General features: G+C 35.3%; 1 protein-coding gene across 1 annotated transcript in view; it reads right to left on the minus strand.

Annotated features, from left to right (window-relative positions):
• The window catches only part of ZC3H12B (zinc finger CCCH-type containing 12B), a 341768-nt gene that overhangs the window by 307527 nt on the left and 17640 nt on the right, over positions 1-16601 (minus strand). The gene's annotated exons all lie outside the window — the stretch shown is intronic.

Below are 16601 nucleotides of genomic sequence, written 5' to 3' on the forward strand. Positions count from 1 at the left end.
ATATATATATACATATATATATCACAGGAGTCCCAGCAGGAGGAGTGAGAAAAAAGGACAAATTATAGCTGAGATGTCCTTAATCTAGGAAGGAAACAGGCATTCAAGTCCAAGAAGCACAGAGAATTCCCCTCAAAATCAACAAAAACAGTAAACATCAAGACATATAGTGAAACTTATAAAATACAACAATAAAGAGATAATTCTAAAAGCAGCTAGGGAAAAGACCTTAAACTACAAGAGAAGCCACATAAGGTTAGCAGTAGACCTGTCCACAAAACTGTGGCAGGCCAGAAGGGAGTGGCATGATATATTCAATGTGTTCAAAGGGAAAAATATAAAGCCAAGAATTCTTTTTCCAGCAAGGCTGTCATTCAGAATAGAAAGAGAGGTAAACAGTTTATAAGGCAAACAAAAACTAAAGGAGCATGGGAACACTAAACCAGCTCTAAAAAATTATTAAAGTGAAACCTTTTACTGGGAAAAAGAGACCAAAAGAAACAAAGATTAGTAAGGAACAGAGACAACCTAAGGAACAGCGACTTTACAGGTAATACAATGGCACTAAATTCATATCTATCAATAATTTCTCTGAAATTAAGTGGGCTAAAATCTTCAATTAAAAGACATATGGTATCAGATTGGATGGAAAAAAAGACCTATCAATACACTGCTTATAAGAGACTCATTTTAGACTCAAACACACCTCCAAATTGTAAGTGAGGGGATAGAGAACCATTTACCATACTAATGGACATCAAAAGAAAGCTAGAGTAGACATACTTATATAGGACAAACTAGATTTTATTTATTTATTTATTTTTTATTTTTGAGAGAGCGAGCGAGAGAGAGAGAATGAGTGGGGAAGGGGCAGAGAGGGGGGGGAGACAGAGATCCAAAGTGGGCTCTTTGCTGATGGAAGCATGCCCAATCTAGGGACTCAGACTCATGAGCCCCAAGACCATGACCTGAGCCAAAGTCAGATGCTCAACTGACTGAGACATCCAGGTGCTCCAACACAATATAGATTTTAAAACAAAGACTGTAATAAAAGATGAAGAAGGGCATTTTATCATAATAAAGGGGTCTATCAATCAAGAGGATCTAATAATTGTAAATACTAATACCCATAATTGGGAGAAGCCAAATATATAAATCAATTAATTACAAATGTAAAGAAACTCATTAATAATAATAAAATTAAAGGAGGGGACTTTAAGATCCCACTTACATCAATGGACAGATCATCTAAGCAGAAATCAATAAGGAAACAATGGCACTGAATGACACACTGGATCAGATGGACTTAACAAGTACATTCAGAGCATTTCACCATAAAGCAGCCAAAATACACATTTCTGAGTACACATGGAACATTCTACAGAATAGATCACATACTGGGTCACAAATCATGCCTGAACCAGTACAAAAAGATTGTGATCATAATACGCATATTTTCAGACCACAACGCTATGAAACTTGAAGTTCAGCACAAGAAAAAAATTGGAAAGACCATGAATATATAGAGGTTAAATAGCATCCTATCACAGAATGAATGAGTTAACCAGAAAATTAAAGGTGAAATAAAAAAAAAATAATAATGAAAGCCAGTGAAAATGGAAACATGACACTCCAAAATATTTGGGATACAGCAAAGGAGGTCATAAGAAGGAAGTATGTAACAATACAGACCTTTCTCAAGAAGGAAGAAAAGTCTCAATTACACGATCTAACCTTATACCTAAAGGACTGTTTATAAACCTTTATAAACCTTATACTGTTTATACAGTAAAAAACTGAAGCAGTAACCAAAAATCTCCCAACAAACAACAGTCCAGGGACAGATGGCTTCCCAGGTTTAAATGTTCTACCAAACATTTAAAGAAGAGTTAATACCTATTCTTTTGTAACTATTCCAAAAAATAGAAATGGAAGGAAAACTTCCAAATGCATTCTATGAGCCCAGCATTATCTTGTTTCCAAAACCAAAGACCCCACAAAAAGAATTACATACCAATATTTCCAATGAATTCAGTGCAAAAATTCTCAACAAGATACTAGCAAATCAAATTCAACAGTACATTACAAGAATTATTCATCATGATCAGCTGGGATTAATTCCTGGGCGCAGGTCCACAGGGGTGGACCAATTCTACAAATCAATCAACATGATACACCACAGTAATGAAAAAAAAGGATAAGAACAACATCTTTCTATCAATAGCATCTAATAAAATACAGCATTGTTTCTTGATAAAAGCCTTCAGCAAAGCAGGAATAGAAGGAACATACCACAACATCATAAAGGCCATATATGAAAGACCCAGAGCTAATATCATCCTCAATGGGGAAAAACTGAGAGCTTTTCCCCTAAGGTCTGTAACTATATTTCTATAGTTATAGAAAGCTTATGAAAGAAATTGAAGAAGACACAAAGAAATGGAATAACATTCCATGCTCATGGATTGGAAGAACAAATATTGTTAAAATGTCAATACTACCCAAAGCAATCTAAACATTCGATGCAATGCCTATCAAAATAACACGAGCATTCTTCAGAGAACTAGAACAAACAATTCTGACATTTGTATGGAACCAGAAAAGATGCTGAATAGCCAAAGTAAGGTTGATAAGGAAAGCAAAGTGGGAGGTATCACAATTCCAAACTTCAAGCTGTATTACAAAGCTGTAATCATCAAGACAGTATGGTACTGGCACAAAAACAGACACACAGATCAATGGAATAGAATGGAGGACTCAGAAATGGGCCCACAAATATATGTATGGCCAACTAATCTTTGACAAAGCAGGAAAGAATATCCAATGGAAAAACGTCTCTTCAGCAAATGGTACTGGGAAAACTGGACAGCGACACACAGAAGAATGAAACTGGACCATGTTCTTATACCATACACAAAAATAAATTCAAAATGGATGAAAGATCTAAGTGTTAGACAGGAAACATCAAAATCCTAGAGGATAACACAGGCAGCAATCTCTTTGACCTTGGTTGGAGAAACTTCTTACTCTAGACAGGTCTCCAGAGGCAGGGAAAACAAAAGCAAACATGAACTAGGGACTTCATCAAGATAAAATCTGAACATCAAAGGAAACAACAAAAGTAAAAGGCAACTGATGGAATGGGGAGAGATATTTACAAATGACATATCGGATAAAGGGTTAGCATGCAAAGTCTTTAAAGAACTTATCAAACTCAACACCCCAAACACAAATAATCCAGTTAAGAAATGGGCAGAAGTCATGAAAGACAGTTCTCCAAAGAAGACATTAAAAAATTGCCTAAATTTACATGAAAAAAACTCAACATCACTCATTATAAGGCTAATACAAATCAAAACCACAATGAGATACCACCTCACACCTGTCAGAATGGCTAAATGAACATCTTAGGAAACAAAAGTTGTTGGTGAGGATGCAGAGAAAGAGGAACCCTCTTACAGTGTTGGTGGCAATGCAAAATGGTGCCATAAGTATGGAAAACAGTGTGGAGTTTCCTCAAAAAGTTAAAAATGGAACTACCGTATCACCCAGCAATTGCACTACTAGATCTTTACCCAAAGGATAAAATAATACTGATTCCTAGGGGGTACATGCACCCCAATGTTGATAGCAGCACTATCAACAATAGACAAATTATGGAAAGAGTCCAAGTGTCCATCCACTGATGGATGGATAAAGATGATGTGGTATACAATGGAATATTACTCAGCCATCAAAAATACTGCAATCTTGCCATTTATAATGATGTGGATGGAACTAAAATGTATTTTGGTAAGTGCAAAAGTCAGAGAAAGACAAATATATGATTTAATTCATATGTGAAATTTAAGAAACAAAACAGATGAACATATGGAAAGGGAAGAAAAGAGGGAGAGGTGGAAACAAACCAAAAGAGTCTCCTTAATAACAGAGAACAAACTGAGAGTTGATGGAGGGAGGTGGTTGGGAAATGGGTAGTTGGGTGATAGGGATTAAGGATGGCACTTACTGTGATGACTACTCGGTGTTATATATAAATGATGAATCACTGAATTCTAATGCTGTAACAAGTATTGCACTTCATGCCAGCTAACTCTAATTTAAATTAGAAAAAAAATAAAATTTAAAGTAACCAATCACTACTAATGAAATTGACTCAGTAATCAAATAACTCCCAACAGACAAAAGCCCAGGACCACATGGATTCACAAGTTAATTCTACCAAATTTTTAAAGTAGAGTTAATACCAGTTACTTTGGTGGAATTTAGGAAGATGGTAGGGGAGTAAGAGGGCCTTAGGCTCATCTCATCCCATGAATACAGGAGATAACAAATCATCCTAAATACCCCCAGAAACTGACATGAACCCTGGCAAAACAAATTCCACAACTAAACATAGAAAAGAGACCATGTTGAAGAAGTTAGAAGTGCAAAGATGAACTTTGGGAGACAAATAGATCTTGGCCACTGTGGTGGGGAGACAGCCTTGGTCAAAGGACAAGAGACAGACTAGAACAAGGAAGTGCACAGGGGAAATAATCCCCATAGCAATTGCCTTGGAAAGTGACAGGGACCAAATTTCAAATGTTGTAAGTTCCTACAACTAGCTAGGCTTAAAGTCTGGAGTTTTAAAGGTCAGTGGAAATCATGGAATAGAGTCTGGAGGGCACTGTACTGCTTTTGGAGAGAAGAGAGGCAAACAACCTGTGGACATACAGCATGGAAACAGCGATCTGATGAGTGCCTGGTGCACAGTGGGGAGTTTATTCTTTCATTTCAGTGCATGACCCAGAGAAGCAGATTCACGGAGAGACCCCTCCAGAAAAAAGGAATTGGCAGGCACCATTTCCTTCCCCAACCCTCATCAAAAGCACAGGCCACCTGCAGAAACTGGGACAGTGCAGACACTTGCTACCTGACTTGCTTACACCAAGCCCCACCTCCTGTGCTCTGGTAGAACTGCCCTTCCCAGTCATGCTTGCCCCAGATCTAGGAGAGCAGGCACCCTCCTCTGTAAGGTTGGCCCAAAACCCTGGTCTCACTGTGTCTCCTGACATGGGATTTTGCAGTGCCTCGGTTCTGCTGGCAGTGACAACAGGTCTCAATTCACAAACAGATCAGAGCACACCTAGTTATAATATACCTCATTCAGGCTGGGGACCAAACACTGCCCAAAAACATTCAGAGAGATACTCTGAAGACTACTGACCTGGAAGATAAAGAAACCAATACAAAATGTCATACCACATGCAGCACACATTGGAGACACCACTGAATGTCTCAGGCCTTGGAGAACAGAGGACATCACATGGCAGGGCACTATAGGACCTCTTCTTCATAAGGCCATTACCCTCAAGAATAGGAAACAAAACTGACTTTCCTAACACACAGAAACAGGCACAGAGACTTATACAAAATGAGAAGATAGAGAAATGTATCCCAAGAGAAAGAACAGGACAAGCCCACAGCCAGAGATCTAAAAGAAACAGATTTAAGTAACATACCTGATTGATAATTTAAAGTAATGATTATAAAGATACTCATTGGACTTGAAACAGTGAAAGACATGAGTGAGACCATTAACACTGAGAAAAAGCATAACACAAAGGAGATAAAGGGGTAAATAAATGAAACAAAAAACATGTCTGATGGAAGGAACAGCAGGCTGAAGAAACAGGGAATTAATGACCTAGAAGACAGAGTAATGGAAAGTAATAAAGCTGAACAAAAGGGAGACAAAATAATTATGCAAAATGAGAATAGACTAAGGAACTCAGTGACTCCATCAAACATAACAAAATTTGTATTGTAGGTATCCCAGAAGAAGATAGAGAAAAGGGGCCAGAAAATTTATTTGAAGAAACAGTATCTGAAAACTTCCCTTAATCTAGGGAAGGAAAGAAATATCCAGGACCAGGAGGCATATGGAACCCCCATCAAAATTAACAAAAGCAAATCTACACCAAGATTTATTGTAATTCAATTGCCAAATGTAGTGATAAAAGAAAAAAAAATAAAGTAGCGAGACAAAAGAATACAGTAACTTACAAGGGAAAACCCATAATGATAGCAGGGGATCTGTCAGTAAAAACTTTCCATCTCAGAAGGGAGTGGCATGATATATTAAAATCTGCAGCTGAAAATACTCTATCTAGTAAGGCTATCATTCAGAATACAAGGAGAGATAAAGGGCCTCCAGACAAACAAATTTAAAGTAGCTCATGACCACTAAACCAGCCCTGAAAGAAATATTAAAGGGGACTCTCTGAGTCAAAAGGAAAGACCAAAAGGGACAGTATAAAGGAAGGAAACATAGAAGCAGTAAAAATGAATATTTCTGTAAAAAAAGCCAGTGAAGGAACTCACAAAATAAAAGGATGTAAAATAGGACAATACATACCTAAAAGGTGGGGAGGAGAGAAAAGTAGAAAATGGATTTAAATGTAAATGACCATCAATTTAATATACACTACTATATTCAGAAGAGGTTATATACAAACCTAATGATAGCCATATATCAAAAACCATCAATAAATATGCAAAGAATAAAGAGAAAAAATCCAAACATATCACTAAATAAAATCAGCCAACCATGAAAGACTAGAAATCATCAGAGAAGATCTCCAGAAATAACTACAAAACAAAAATAATAACCAGAAATACATATCTTTCAACAATTACTTTGAATGTAAATGGACTAAATATTCCCATCAAAAGACAGAATGGGTAAAAAAAAAAATAAGACCCATCTATATGCTTTCTACAAGAGACTGATTTTAGACCTAGAGATAGCTGCAAGATTGAAAATGAGGGATGCCTGAGTGGTTCAGTCAGTTAAGTGTCAGACTTCAGCTCAGGTCATGATCTCAAGGCTTGTGAGTCTGAGCTCCACATCAGGCTCTGTGCTGACAGCTCAGAGTCTGCAGCTTGCTTTGAATTCTGTGTCTCCCTCTCTCTCTCTGCCCCTCCCACTCCCCAGTTCACACCTTCCTCTCTCTCTCTCTCTCTCCTCTCTCTCAAAATAAACAAATATTTAAAAAAACAACAAAAAGAAAATGAGAGGATGAAGAAACATCTACTTTGCAAATGGATGTCAAAAGAAAGCCAGAGTAGCAATACTTATATTGGACAAAATAGACTTTAGAACTAAGACTGTACCAAGAGACAAAGAAAGACACTATGTAATAATAAAGGAGACAATCTAACAAGAAGACATAACAATTTTTAATATTGATGTATTCAACATAGCAGTACCCAAACATATAAAACAATTAATAACAAACATAAAGGAACTATTTGGTAATAATACAATCATATTAGGTTACTTAATACCCCACTTACATCAATGGACAAATCATCTAAACAGAGAATCACTGAGGAAAAATGTCTTTGAATTACACACTGGAACAGATGGATTCAACACATATATTCAGAACATTCCATGCTAAAACAGCAGAATATACACTCTTTCCAAGTGCAAATGGAATATTCTCTAGAGTAGATCACATATTAGCCCACAAAACCAGCTTCATCAAATTCAAGAAGATCCAGCTCATACCTCGCAACTTTCCAGACCACAACGCTATGATACAAGAAGTCAATGACAAGAATAAATCTTGAAAGACCACAAATATATGGAGGTCAAATAATATGCCACTACACAATGAATCAGCCAACCAGGAAATAAAAGGAGAAATGAAAAAGTACATGGAAATACATGAAAACGAAAACACAATGGTCCAAAACCTCTGGGATACAGAAAAAGTGGTTCCAAAAGAGAAGTTTATAGCAAGACAGGCTTACTTAAAGAAGCAAGAAAAATCTCAAATAAACAACCTAACCTTACACCTAAAAGAGCTAGAAAAAGAACAACAGACAAAACCTAAAACCAGCAGAATAAAGCAAATAATAAAGCAAATAATAAAGATTAGACAGAAATAAATGAAATAGAAATGAAAAAATAGGAAAGATCACTTAACCCAGGAGATGGTTCTTTGAAAAAAAATAATAAAAATTATAAATGTCTAGCCAGACTTAAGAAAAAAGAGAAAGAAATCAAATTAATAAAATCACAAATGAGAGGAGAAATAACAACTGAACCACAGAAGTACAATTAAAAACTATATGCCAACAAATGGATCAACCTAGAAGAAATGGATTAATTCTTAGAAACACATAAACTAACAAAATTGAATCAGGAAGAAATAGAAAATTTGAACACACTGATAACAAGCAAAGAAATTGAATCAGTAATCAAAAAAACCCAGCAAAGTCCAGGGCCAAATGGCTTCACAGACGAATTTTTCCAAACATTTAAAGATGAATTAATACCTGTGCTTCTAAAACTATTTAAAAAAATAGAATTTACCAATTCATTCTATGAGGCCATCATTACCCTAATACCAAAACCAGATAAAGATGCCACTAAAAAAGAGAACTACAGGCCAATATCCCTAACAAAAATTGAAGCAAAAATACTCAACAAAATACTTGCAAACAGAATCTAACAATACATTAAAAAATCATTCATGGGAATAGTGGTATTTATTCCTATGTTGCAAGGGTGGTTCCATATTCACAAATCAACCAGTGTGATACATCACCTCATAAGAGAAAGGATAAAAATTGTATGATCATTTCAATATATGCAGAAAAAAGTATTTGACAAAGTACAACATCCATTCCTGAATAGATTTAGAGGGAACATACTTCAACCTAATAAACACCATATATGAAAACCCCACAGCTAACATCATCCTAAATAGGGAAAAACTGAAAGCTTTTCTTCTAGGCAGGAACAAGACAAGTATGTCCAGTCTCACCACTTGTATTCAATATAGTACTGGAAATCTTAGCCACAGCAATCAGACAACAAAAGAAATAAAAGGTATCCAAATCAGTAAGAAGAAATAAAACTCACTATTTACAGATAACATGGTACTGTATATAGAAAAACCAACAGACCACCAAAAAACTGCTAGAACTGATAAATGAATTCAGTAAAAATAATACCCAGAAGTCTGTTTTACCTCTCTACACTAATAATTAGATAGCAGAAAAGAGAAATTAAGAAAACAGTCCCATTTACAACTGCATCCTCCAAAAAAAATATCCAAGAATAAACATAACTAAGTAGGTGAAAGACCTGTACTCTGAAAACTATAAAAAACAGATGAAAGAAATTAAAAACACAAACAGAAAGATAGCCCATACTCATGGATTAAGAATTAATATTGTTAAAATGGCCACACTACCAAAGCAATCTACAGGTTCAACGCAATCCTTATCAAAATACCAACAGGATTTTCCACAAAACTACAAAAAATAATATTACAATTGGCATAGAACCACAAAAGACCCTGAATGGCCGGCCAATGAGATCTTGAAATAAAAGAACAATGCTGGATGTATCATAATCCCAGATTTCAAGATATACCACAAAGCCGTAGTAATCAAAACAGTATGATAGAGGTACAAAAATAGACACATCACTGGAAGAAATAAGACAGTCTAGAAATAAACCAATGCTTATATAGTTAATTAATCTAAGACAAAGGAGGGAAGAATATATAAGGCTAAAAAGAGAGTCTTATTCAACAAATGGTCTTGGGAACACTAGACAGCTGAATTTAAAAGAATGACAATGGGGGCACCTGGGTGGCTCAGTCGATTGGGCATCCAACTTCGGCTCAGGTCATGACCTCACGGTTCGTGGGTTCGAGCCCCACGTCGGGCTCTGTGCTGACAGCTCAGAGCCTGGAGCCTGCTTCAGATTCTGTGTCTCCCTCTCTCTCTGACCCTCCCCCATTCATGCTCTGTCTCAAAAATAAATAAACATTAAAAAAAAATTAAAAAAAAAAGAATGACAATGGACCTATTTTTTACATAATACATAAATACAAATCAAATATTGTTAAACACCTAAATGTGAGCCCTGAAAGAATAAAAATCCTAGTAGAAAACATAGACAGTAATCTCTTTGACTTTGGCCATAAAAACATTTTTCTAGAGTTCACTTCTGGCAAGGGAAAAGCAAAATTAAACTATTGGGACTACACCAAAATAAAAAAACTAAGGATATCATCAACAAACAAGAAGACAATGTACTGAGTGGGAGATGATATTTGCAATGATATATTCAATGAGTTAATATCCAAAATACGTAATGAACTTATACAAGTTCTAAAAAAAAAAAAAAAAAAAAAAATTTAATTCAAAAACAGGCAGAAACCCTGAAAAGACATTTTTCCAAAGAAGACACAGAGATGACCAACAAACACATGAAAAAGTGCTCAACATCACTAATAATTAGTTAAATGTGAAGAAAACCATAATGAGATTACCACCTTACACCTGCCAGAATGGCTAAAATCAAAAACACAAGAAGCAGCAAGTGTTGGTGAAGATTTTGAGAAAAAATAACCCTCACACACAACTGTTGATAATTTAAATTTGTGAGACACTGTGGAAAACAGTATGGATGTTCCCAAAAAAGTTATAAATAAAATTACTATATGATCAATTAATTCCACTACTGGGTATTTATCCAAAGAAAACAAAAAGACTAATTCAAAAAGGTATACGCACCCCTATGTTTATTGCAACGTTATTTACAATAACCAAGATAGGGAAGAAACCCAAGTGTCCATCTACAAATGAATGGGTAAAGGTGTGATATACATATACAATGGAATATTACTCAGCCATAAGAAAATGAGCTCTTGCTATTTGCAACAACATGATGTACCTAGAGGGTATAATGCTATGTGAAATAAGTCAGTCCAAGAAAGACAAATATGATATTTGATATATGATATATGATTTCACTCACATGTAAAATTTAAGAAACAAAACAAATTAACAAGCAAAGAAAAAAGATACCAAAAAAACCAAAAACAAAACAAAAAACAAAAAACCAGACACTTAAATACATAGAACAAACTGGTGTTTTGCAGAAGGGAGGTGGGTAGAGGAATGGGTGAAATAGTGAAGGAGGTTAAGCGTATACTTATCATGATGAGTACTTAGAAATGTATGCAATTGTTAAGCATTATATTGTACACCTGAAACTAATACTGTATGTTAATTATCCTTTAATAAAAAAAATTAACTTTAAATGGACTAAAAACTTAAACATAGACTTGATCCTATAAAATTCCTAGGGGAAGGGGCGCCTGGGTGTTTAAGCGTCCGACCTCAGCTCAGGTCATGATCTCACGGTTCCTGAGTTAGATCCCACATCGGGCTCTGTGCTGACAGCTTGGAGTCTGGAGCCTGCTTCAGATTCTGTCTCCTTCTCTGTCTCTGTCCCTCCACCACTTGCGCTCTGTCTCTCTCTCTCTCTCAAATATAAATAAACTTTTATTTTTTAAAAATTAAAAAATATAAACAATGAAAAAAATGAAACTGCAGCCTATGGGATGGTAGAAAATATTTGCAAACCATATATCAGACAAGGAGTTAACAACCAAAATATATAAAATACTAATCCAATTCATAACAGAAAAACAAATAATTCAATTTAAAAATGGCCAGAGAGGGGCTCAGTCAGTTGAGCGTCCAACTTCGGCTCCAGTCATGAACTCTCAGTCTATGAGTTCAAGCCCTGCATCACTCTCGGTGCTGACAGCTCAGAGCCTGGAGCCTGCTTCAGATTCTCTGTCTCCTTCTCTCTCTGCCCCTCCCCTGCTCATGCTCTGTCTCTCAAAAATAAATAAACATTAAAAAAATTATTTTTAAAATAAAAATTGCCAGAGAAGTTAACGAATCATCAGAAAAATGCAAATCACAACCAACACAAGTCATCACCTCACATCTGATAGAATGGCCACCATCAAGAAGACAAGAGAGGAAAAGTGTTAGTGAAGATGTAGAAAAAAGGGAACACTTTTACAGTATAGATGGGAATGTAAGTTGGTTCAGCCACTATAGAAAATAGTATGAAGGTTCCCCAAAAAAGTAAAAATAGAACTACCATACAATCCAGTAATTTTACTCTGGGTAAACATCCAAAGAATATGAAAATGGGAGTCTGAAAAGATACACACACACACACACACACACACACACACACACACACACACACTCCTATGTTTTTTCAATATTATTCACAATAGCCAAGATATGGAAACAACCTAAGTTCCTGTCAGTAAATGAATGGATATGAACATATATGAATACTAATCAACCATGAGAAGGAAGGAGAGAGTTCCATTTGTGACAAGATGAATGGACCTTGAGGACATTATGCTGAGATATGTCAGACAAAAAGACAAATACTGTATGGTATCATGTATATTTGAAATCTAAAAAAAAGCTTAACTCAAGGAAATAGAGTAAAATAATGGTTACCAGAGGCTAGGGGAATTTGGGATAAATTGTTTAAGGGTAAACACTGGAAACTAGTAGATAAATAAATCCTGGTGAAGCTAATATACAGCATAGTGATTATAGTCAATGACATTGCATTATAAGTTTCAAAGTTGCTAACAGACTAGATCTAAATTATGCCCACCACCAAAAAAATAATTATAAAACATGATGAAGGTGTTAAATAACTCTATGGTAGTAATCATTGCAACATAACAAATATATCAAGTCAATATGTTGAAATGCTGAAACATACACAGTGTTATATACCTATTTTATTTCAATAACAATCTTTGATAAAGACTATTATAAGAATGAAAAAGGAGAATAAGAAAATAGCTTGAGATAAATAAAAATGAAAATGCAACATATCAAAACATGTAAAATGTAGCAAACACCATACTAAGTGTATAGTAGTACACACCTACATTTAAAAAGAAGAACGAGGGGCGCCTGGGTGGCGCAGTCGGTTAAGTGTCCGACTTCAGCCAGGTCACGATCTCGCGGTCCGTGAGTTCGAGCCCCGCGTCAGGCTCTGGGCTGGTGGCTCGGAGCCTGGAGCCTGTTTCCGATTCTGTGTCTCCCTCTCTCTCTGCCCCTCCCCTGTTCATGCTCTGCCTCTCTCTGTCCCAAAAATAAGTAAAAAACGTTGAAAAAAAATTTAAAAAATAAATAAATAAATAAATAAAAAGAAGAACGATTTCAAATAATCAGCATAATTTTACATCTCAAGGAAATAGGAAAAGAACAAACCATATCCAAAGTTAGCAGAAGGAAATAATAAATATTAGAGCAGTAATAAATGAAATAGAAAATTCTAAAAAGTCGAGTTGCTTCTTTTAAAATGAAAACAAAATTGAAAAATAATCAGCTAGATTAAGGAAAACAGAAAGAAGACTCAAATAAATAAAATAAAAGAAATTCAAGAGGAGATATTAACAACTGTTGTCACGTAAAGGATTATAAGATACTACTATGAGTAATTACATGCCAACAAATTGGATAATCTGGAAGAAATGGATAAATTCCTAGAAAGATACAACCTACCAAAAACTGAATAAGGAATAAATAAAATACTAAACAGATTTATAACTAGTAAGGAGACAAAATAAGTAATCAAAAATGTTCCAACAAAAAAAAAGCTCAGAACCAGATGGTTTCATGGATGAGTTCCACCAACCAGTAAAGAACTAACACCAATCCGTTTCAAACTGTTCCAAAAAATTAGAAGAGGAAAGACTTCCAAACTCACTTTATGAGGGCAGCATTACCCTGATGCCAAAGCCAGAAAAAAAAAATGCTAGAAGAAAGAAAATTACAGAAAGAAGATCCCTGATGAATACAGATTTAAAATTTCTTAACAAAGTACCAGCAAACCAAACTCAGTAGTACTTTAAAAGGACCACACACCATGAAAAAGTGGAATTTATCCCTGAGATTCAAAGATAGATCAAGAGATAAAAATCAATCAATGTGATACCTCACATCAGAACAAAGGAAAAAATATACGATTAACTCAATAGATGTAGAAAAAGCATTTGACAAATTTTAACACCATTTTATGAAAAATAACACTCAATGAATTAGGAATGGAAAGAAATTACCTTAACACAAAAAAGGCCATTTATGAAGAGCCTATGGTTAACATAATACTCAATAAAAATTTTGAAACCTTTTCTTCTAAGATCAGAACAAGGCAAGGATAACCACTCACACCACTTTTATTCAAGATAGTACTGAATTTGGGGACTTTTTCTTTACTTCTGAAAAAAAAAAGCATTGGGATTTTGATAGGGATTGCACTGAATCTGTAGCTTGCTTTTGGTAGCAAGGACATTTGAACAATATTAAGTATTCCATTCCAAAAACATGGTATGTCTTTCCAATTATTTATGCCATCTTTAATTTCTACCTAGAACAATTAGGCATGTAAAGTAAATTTAAAAGACATGCAAAGCTAAACATAAGTGAAATAAATTATCTCTGCTCACAAGTGACATGATTTTATGTGTATAAAATTGTAAAGATCACACACACACACACACACACACACACACACACATGCTCTCGCTCTCTCGCTCTCTCTCTTAAAATTCAACTGGAATAAAAAAGGACCCTAAATAATATTGAGCAAAAAGAACAAAGCTGGGGCCCTTACACTTCCTGTTTTCAAAACATACTACAAAGCTACAGTATACTGCTAGCATAAAGACGTACATATAGACCTATGGAAAAGACTAGAGAGAGAGCAGGAATAAACCCATGCATCTCCAGTCAACTGATATTCAACAAAATGTTAATAATACACAATGGGGAAAGAACACTCTCCTCAATAAACAGTGTTGGAAAACAATATCCACATCCAAAGGAATGAAATTTGACCCTTGTTTTACACATACACAAAAATCAAATCAAAATGGATTAAAAATGTAAATGTACGACCTGAAACCATATAACTCCTAGAAGAAAACATTAAAAACCAAAGCTTATTGACATTGATATTAGCAAGCATTTCCTTGATAAGACACCAAAAATGCAGGAAACAATAGCAAAAAAAAGATAAAGGGAATAAGTATATAAAACTAAAAAGCATCCTCACAAAAAATAAATCAAGAGTGAAAAGGCAACCTATTGGTGGGGGGCGTGCCTGGGTGGCTCATTTGGTTGGGTGTCCAACTCTTGATTTCAGCTTAGGTCATATTCTCACAGTTCATGAGATCAAGCCCCACACTGGGCTCTGCACTGACAGCATGGAGCCTGTTTGGGACTCTCTTTTTCTCTGTCCCATTCTCTCTCTCTCTCTGTCTCTCTCTCTCTCCCTCCATCCCTCCCTCAAAATAAATGAATAAATATTTTTTTAAAAGAAGTGAAAAGGCAACCTATGGAATGGGGGAAATATTTGCAAACTATATTTCTGATAAAGGGTTAATTTCAAAAGTATGTAAGGAACTTATACAATGCAATAGTAAAACAAACAAAAAAAAAACATAAATTAAAAAAACAAGAAAGGGTACCTGGATGGACCAGTCGGTTAAGTGGCTGACTTCAGCTCAGGTCATTATCTCGTGGTTCATGGGTTCTAGCCCCAGGTCAGGCTCTGTGCTGACAGCCCAGAGCCTGGAGCCTGCTTCAGATTCTGTGCCTACCTCTCTCTCTGCCCGTCCCATGCTCATGCTCATGCTCATGCTCATGCTCATGCTCATGCTCTGTCTCTCTCTCTGTCTCTGTCTCTGTCTCTCTATTTCAAAAAATGAATAAATGTTAAAAATTAAAAACAACAAGGAAATTATAAACACTTTTCCAAAGAAGACATAGAAATCGCCAACAGGTATATTAAAAGATATGGTTAACATCAATAATTATCATGGAAATGCAAACAAAACCCACAAGGAGATATTACTTCACACCAGTTAGGATGGCCAGTATTAAAAGAACAAAACAAATTGAAAAACAGAAAATAAATATTTGTGAGAATGTTTAGAAACTAGAACCCTTGTGCCATGTTGGTGGAAATGTAAAATGGTGTAGGTGGTATGGAAAATTGCATGGAAGTTCCACAAAACTTTTTTTAAACTACCCTGTGACACTAAAAAACAAATAACCCAGATAAAAAATTGGCAGCAGTCATGAATAGATATTTTTCCAAAGAAGACATACAGATGGTTAACAGACACATAAAAAGAAAATGAAACAGACACATTCAAATGAAAACCATGATAAGATACAACTTCACACCTGTCAGAATGACTAAAATTAACAACACAGGAAATAACAGGTGTTGGCAAGGATGAAGAGAAAAGGGAATCCTTTTACACTCTTGATGGGAATGCAAACTGGTGCAGCCACTCTGGAAAAGAGTATGTAAGTTCCTCAAAAAGTTAAAAATCAAATCGAACTACCCTATGATCCAGGAAATGCACTACTAGGTATTTACCCCAAGGATACAAAAATACTGATTCAAAGGAATACATGCACCCTAATGTTTACAGCAGCATTATCAACAATAGGCAAATTATGGAAAGATCCCAAATGTCCATTAACTGATGAATGGATAAAGAAGGTGTGATATATATATAGATACATAGATATAGAGAGATAGATATAGATATATGGATATATATATATGGATATATATATGGATATATATATGTATACATATATATGTGTATATATATGGATATGGAATAATATGAAATATTATTCTTCCATCAAAAAGAACAAAATCTTGTCAT

This window comes from Herpailurus yagouaroundi, unplaced genomic scaffold (genome assembly GCF_014898765.1).
Source record: "Herpailurus yagouaroundi ecotype Mexico unplaced genomic scaffold, PumYag 67428, whole genome shotgun sequence".
In the NCBI taxonomy this organism is placed as follows: Eukaryota; Metazoa; Chordata; class Mammalia; order Carnivora; family Felidae; genus Herpailurus; species Herpailurus yagouaroundi.